At 57.4% G+C, this 6416-nt stretch overlaps 1 long non-coding RNA gene across 1 annotated transcript; it reads right to left on the reverse strand.

The window, feature by feature from the left end:
* Window positions 1–450: 450 nt before the first annotated feature.
* Window positions 451–5775, reverse strand: LOC131488295 (uncharacterized). The gene is made up of 2 exons (XR_009250150.1): window positions 5200–5775; window positions 451–852 (listed from the first exon to the last, which is right to left on the reverse strand). It is a non-coding gene; the product is annotated as an uncharacterized LOC131488295 (long non-coding RNA).
* Window positions 5776–6416: the final 641 nt, after the last annotated feature.

Below are 6416 nucleotides of genomic sequence, written 5' to 3' on the forward strand. Positions count from 1 at the left end.
CTTCTAAAGGACCATGGTCACTTTCCTTCCCCTGGACTCCTCACCTCTGGGCTGGCTGCCTCCACCAATGTTTCTCCCATACGGGCCACCAGCATGGCCTTCCTAAAGCACAACGATTTTATGTGTTCTGAGTACTCAGTTTTAATTTTTTTCCCTTAATAGCTTCTGGGTTTTCTGTCTGGCCTAGGAATACTTTCTGCACTGTGAGGTCATAAGGATATTTATCTTTTTAAAAAAAAATTTTTTTTTAACGTTTATTTATTTTTGAGACAGAGAGAGACAGAGCATGAACGGGGGAGGGTCAGAGAGAGGGAGACACAGAATATGAAGCAGGCTCCAGGCTCTGAGCTATCAGCACAGAGCCCGACGCGGGGCTTGAACTCACGGACCGTGAGATCGTGACCTGAGCCGAAGTCGGCGGCTTAACCGACTGAGCCACCCAGGTGCCCCAAGGATATTTATCTTTATTACTTTCCATATGCTTGTAGTTCAAAAAGCAACAACAAAACTCCTTTGCCTTTAACTTGTTTGGAAATTATTCTTGTGTACAGTGTGAGGTAGGGATTTAACTTTGTTTCTAACTGGATGGTCAGCTGTCCCAGCTCTTTTCAGCCCTTTGTCATGTTTTAAGTTCCAGTGTATATTGGGAAGAGCCTTTGAACTCTTTCTCTCCCACGGATCATTTTGTCCTCATGCCAGGAGTATACCATTTATTTGCCGTAGCTTTGGAATCAGCTTTAATATCTGGTCAGTCACCCTCCTTCATGATCGTCCTTTGCAGAGCCATCTTGACAATTTTTGTGGGTTGATTTTTCCCCCCGAGCATCAGATTCACATGGTCCAATTTTCTCCCTAAAAAAGGAGAGAAGATTTGGTCTCATTTTTAAAGAAATGCCACAAACCCAAACTCAGAGTCTTGCTGGGATTCTGAAGGGAATAGAATAAGTATATATGATCCTTGAAGATTTGGCCAATTGTGATGGTCGATCCTTCTCAGAGAACATCTCTCTTTGTTTATTTAGGACTTGATTTAAGTTCTTTAATGGCATTTCATCATTTTGTCAAGGAAATCTTGTACGCTTCTGATTAGATGTGTTTTTTTTTTTTTTTTAAATTTCTTTTTTCAACATTTATTTATTTTTGGGACAGAGAGAGACAGAGCATGAACGGGGGAGGGGCAGAGAGAGAGGGAGACACAGAATCGGAAACAGGCTCCAGGCTCTGAGCCATCAGCCAGAGCCTGACGCGGGGCTCGAACTCACGGACTGAGAGATCGTGACCTGGCTGAAGTCGGACGCCCAACCGACTGCGCCACCCAGGCGCCCCAGATTAGATGTGTTTTTAACCATTTCATGGCTAGCTCGGTGAGACTAGGGCCTCAGGACGTGGCAGGCCTGGGAGAGGCAGAGCAAAATCTGCCACATGGTGATGAGGCACGTTTCTAGCAGGTGCTTGCTCTGTGGGGTCGCTCTGGCCTTAAGTGGCCACACCAGCTTGTAAGCCCAGCTCGTGGGGATTTCCGGGGCCAGGTTTGGCTTTGATGCTGGAGCCCTTTAAGCTCAGCTCGCTGTCATACTGAACTTGGGTTATCAGGATTCGTCTGGAATTTTACCATGAAATGGTGGCATGAAAGGGTGAGCTCCTCCTCTGTGCCCTCAGTATGTCTCCGTGCTCCCTTCTTGCTATTGGTGACATAGTTAACACTCCTGCGACCCTTTACGACTCAAAGAGCCGGACAGCAGCTTTGCCTGGACGGTGTGAAGGGTTTGGCGGGATCTGAGGCTGAAGCCAGCGTTCTAGCGTGGCTCGCACACACAGGACTCACATTCGTCCCTCGCACCAGCACGGTGCCCCTGACCCAGCCCCAGAGTCAAATGAGAGAGCCGTCCCAAGCCAGGAGAGTGGCTCTGAAAGTTTTCTGCTTCCTGAGCCAGTGGCCCTCACCCCACATTGGTGCCTGCTTGTCACACCGAGCCCAGTTCAGAGGCAGAGGAACCACTATCCCTCGAGATGGTGAGATGGTGGGCTGCTGGCCGTTCTTTATGTCCCTGCAGGGGCCCCGCCTCTGGAATAGCTCTCCTGCTGGGGTGGGTGTCACCGGTGGTCTTCTCCCTCTCACCTCTGTCCTTCAGGCCTTCTTGCCGGGCCATCTCTTGCCCCACGTGGGGGGTTGGGCAGATCCTTAACAGAATGTGGAGTGAAAGAAGCTGGTCACCAGTGGCCACTTACAGAGTGTGGTTCCATTTCTGTGAAGTGTCCAGAACAGGAGAACCCACGCAGACGGGAAGTAGACTAGCGGTTCCCTGGGGCCGGGGGTAAATGGGGAGTGACTACTAATGGGAACAGGGTCTAAAACGTTCTGGAAAAGACCGTGGCCATGGGTACGCAGCTCTGCCAACACATTAAAAACACTGAAAGTCGGTGAAGTCTACGGCACGTGAGTTATATCTCAATAAAGCTGTTACCAGGAAGAATGTGGCCCTGACCCGCCTTTCCGGAACACAGGGACGAGAGCCAGGGAGCTCCTGAGCAGGCCCCCTTCCACTGGCCTCTCCCCGGCTCCCACGTTCGCCCCGCTGCCTGGCCGCAGTCCCCCCATCTCCTTGCTTCCTGCCGCCCCGGTCCCCCCGAGCTGGGGCATGAGGTCGGCCCTCGCCACCCCGTGTAGCTCCCCCCAGAGGCACCCAGTTCGCAGCACAAACGGGACCTCGGCCACAGTGGGGTCCCTTCCACCAGGCGCCTCCATGGTCCACTGGCACCCCTGGCCTTCATCCCCAGCACTGTATGTGGTCAGGGCGCTGGAAGGATCCAGAAGGATCTGAAAAGAACTGAGGGCTGGCATCCCATGCCTGGCACAGGGGAGGTATATGGGAAGTCCTTATGGACAGGCCGAATCACCAGCGTCCCTGGTTTAGGCCTGGATGCTGGAGGAGGAATCAGGGAGAGGAAGAGGCGTGTAAGGGGGGTGATGGGAGTCTGGGGGCCTCTCGCGCTGCGGCCTCAGCCCCTCTCACCGCGCTGCGGCTCCTGGGCCCAGAGCTGAGGTTGGCCAAGGACGCTCGGCAGGCAGAAGCTTCCAGAGCAGGCAGGCACTAGCACCGTGGGAGGAACACGGAGGCAAGCCCACTCGCCACAGCTGTGACTCGCCAGGACCTGCTCAGCAACTGGTTTTGTCTGCATGTCTGGGCAGAATGGGACCGTCCTGGGTGTCACCAGGGTGGCGGATTTAGGGCGGCTCGTCAGCCTGGAGGGGACACACTCATCGCTGGGTCTTTCCATCCCTTTCTGCGGACCCTTGTTACCAGACACCTTGCCTCGCAGGCCCTGACTTACTGTCTGTTGTTGTTACATCTGGAAGCGTCCATCCGTCCTGCTCGCGTCGCTTGGTGCCTAGCGAGGGCCGAACTTTCCCACAGAGACGTTCCCCACCCAGCGGGCGCGCTGTGTGTGGGTGGTGGCCAGGGGGACCCGAGCGCCTGCTGCACAGCCCGGCACCGAGCACTTTGGGGGCCCCAAGGGTGACCCCACAAGGCCGGCCTCCCAGAGCTCCCAGCCAGGCCTCGGGGGTTGGGATGGGGGCCAGGCTGGTGGAAGATGACAGTGACTAAGCCGGGGGTCTCCATGCTGTGCACGGTCTCAGCTGAGGATCCCAGAGAGGGAGTGAGGGTCCCGCAGGGGATTAAATCAGGCCCCTCCCTTCTTTTCTTTTAACTTCATTTTTATTTGTGTTTCATTTCAATCCGAGTTAGTTAACGTAGATTGTCATGATGATTTCGGGAGTAGAATTTAGGGATTCATCACTTACATACGACGCCCCGGGCCCCTCCCAACAAGTGCCCTCCTTAATGCCCGTCTCCCATTTAGCCCATCCCCCACCCACCTCCCTCTGGCAACCCTCCGTTTGTTCTCTGTGTTGAAGAGTCTCTTCTGGTTTGTCCCCCTCCCTGATTTTATCTTGTTTTTGCTTCCCTTCCCCTACGTTCATCTGTTTTGTATCTTAAATTCCGCATGTGAGTGAAGTCATAAGATATTTGTCTTTCTCTGACTGATCTCGCTTAGCGTAACACCCTCCCGTTCCATCCACATAGTTGCAAATGGCAAGGTTTCGTTCTTTTTGATGGCCGAGTGATACTTCATCGTATATATATCCCACATCTTCTTTGTCCATTCATCCCTCGATGGACATTTGAGGCCCCCCTTTCTCACCCTCAATAAGGACTTATTGAGCACCTCCTGTGTGCCAGGCAGGCACCAGGCCACTTAAAGACACGGTGGTGTGGCCCTCGTGGTGGGGACGACGGTCTAGCAAACAATCCTACACACGCATCATTTCACCCCATGGGAAGGCCAGGGAGGTTCGGGGAGCGGAAGGAGGTGGCCCGTCCTGCTGGTCAGCTGGGGCCCGGGGCGGGAGTCGGCCCTCGGTGCTGTCCCGGGAGGCAGCGTGTTGCTGGGTGAAATGCAGGGTAGCAGTGGCCCGGGGAGACGAGACAGGGGCACGAGGCCAAGTCACAGGTGGGACCTTACAGGACTTTACCCTGGAGCCTTACTGAGCTGCGGGTGCAGGGCCAGCTTCAGGGGCCGGCGGTCGTGCCCAGGACCTCACTCCGCCAGGCCCCTGCACTCGGTCTAATGCGTCATACTTGCGAGCTGGAAACTCTTCCCCAGTTCTGAACAAGGGGCTTGCGTTTCCGTTTTGCTCGGCATCTCTGTGGGTCCTGCTGCCGCCCAGGAGCCCGAGCCGGGCCAGGGGCTGACTCCGGAGCCCAGGCCCCTCCACCATCCCATCCTGGCGGTGGGAGGAGGGCTGGGGCTTGCCCTCTCTGCTGGGCGGGGACGGGCCTTTCCAGGACCCGCTCCCCTCCCCTGGAAGATAATCTCCGGTTAGGAGCCCAGGCCCTCAGCGGCACCCGGGCCTCTGATGTTTCACGTGGAGGGCGCTCCCCGGCGGGGCCTTGCAGGGGTGGACGGTGTGGGCCCGGCTGGGAAGGGGTGCGGACGCTCTCAGAGGCCGGGCCGCGTCCCACAGAGCATGGCTCCCCCAGGGCCCTGGGCTCGGCCTGGTCACAGGGCTGCCTGCCACAGGCCAGCGTGAGTGCCAGGCAGAGGCACGCCATCCAGGACAGTCCTCCCAGAGTTTGGCCCAAAGGGCAGGAATTCAGGTCCCGGCCCCCGGAGCAAGCGAGCGTAATTCCTCACCTCAATTTGCTCATCTGCACAGTGGGGACAACCTCCCGTCTGCAGGGCGGTGGATGGGGGGCTTGTAACGGCTCCGGGAGCCCCCGGCCGTGCTGGGCACGCGCTTCCTCTCATCTCGGCTCCCCGACAGACACACTGCTTCCGGAGAGGACCGCAGACACGGGCCCCTGTGTCTGGCCCAGAGGAGGCACCCCATGAGCGCTGGGTTAAAGAAGGAGGGAGTGGCTGATGTTCTGCTCCAGGAACAGCCCCCCCAGGCTCCGGGCTGCCCGTGTCGCGAGGCGAGGCCATGGCCGGGAGGGAGGGAGACAGAGCAGGAGTGTCAAGGGGGTGAGAAGGAGCTGGGCGTCCCTCAGGAGAGAGCGGTAAGTAAGCAGCGTTTGAGGATTAGGAAATACCAAGTGGAGAGAGGCGTGAAGGGCCCTTCGCAAAGCAGATGGGAAACCAGATTAGATGCTGAATCGATAGGAGAGCCTCCCAGCGCATTGAAGACGCGGCTTCGGAAATGTGGAAGGAAGGTCCGGGCACCCGGCCGTCCTGCCAGCCCAGGCGCCCCGCAGCTGGGCCAGGTGGTACCCGTGCCTGCCTCTGTGGCGGCCAGACCTCCCAGATCCTGGGGCCGCTGCGGGGCCCCTGGCTGGGGGAATGGAGGGGAGGAGGGGAGGGCGGGCAGGGGTCGAGGGGCAGGAGCAGACCCTGCCTGCTGTATTCTTTCCAGGGGGACAAAGCCACCTGTACAGGCCTTTCCGTGTCTCCTGAAGCTTCCGCCACGGCTGTGAGCTGCAGGCTCCACTTGGCCGGGTCTCCAGGCCCCAGGAGGGGCTGCCATTGGGCCCCACATCCTTGGTGGTGGTGCCATGGGCTTCGGTGCCGCGTAATCTTCAGTAAAGGGAGGCAAGTGCAGGCAGGGTGGGCACCTTCCCTCCACTGGTCGCCGGGTGTGGGCGGGGCCGTGCCAGAACCTTGGGCTTGGTACCCCGAGCGCTTTATGCACCCACCTCCGACCCAGCTTCACACCGGGCTGGGCCTTCAGGGCTTTGGAAGCTACTTGGGCAGTTTCTCGAGGGTTCCAGGGAATGCTGGTCCCAGAAGATCCTCTAGGAAAAAGACTTCTGAGGTCAGCTTGGCTTGAGAAACTTTGCTCGCTGTCTCCTTTCGGAGGGGCCTGGAAGGGCTCCAGTCAAACCTCAGTGAAAACTCTGCTTCCTCCTGTGATT

The sequence above is a fragment of the Neofelis nebulosa genome, chromosome 10 (assembly GCF_028018385.1).
Source record: "Neofelis nebulosa isolate mNeoNeb1 chromosome 10, mNeoNeb1.pri, whole genome shotgun sequence".
NCBI classification, from domain to species: domain Eukaryota; kingdom Metazoa; phylum Chordata; class Mammalia; order Carnivora; family Felidae; genus Neofelis; species Neofelis nebulosa.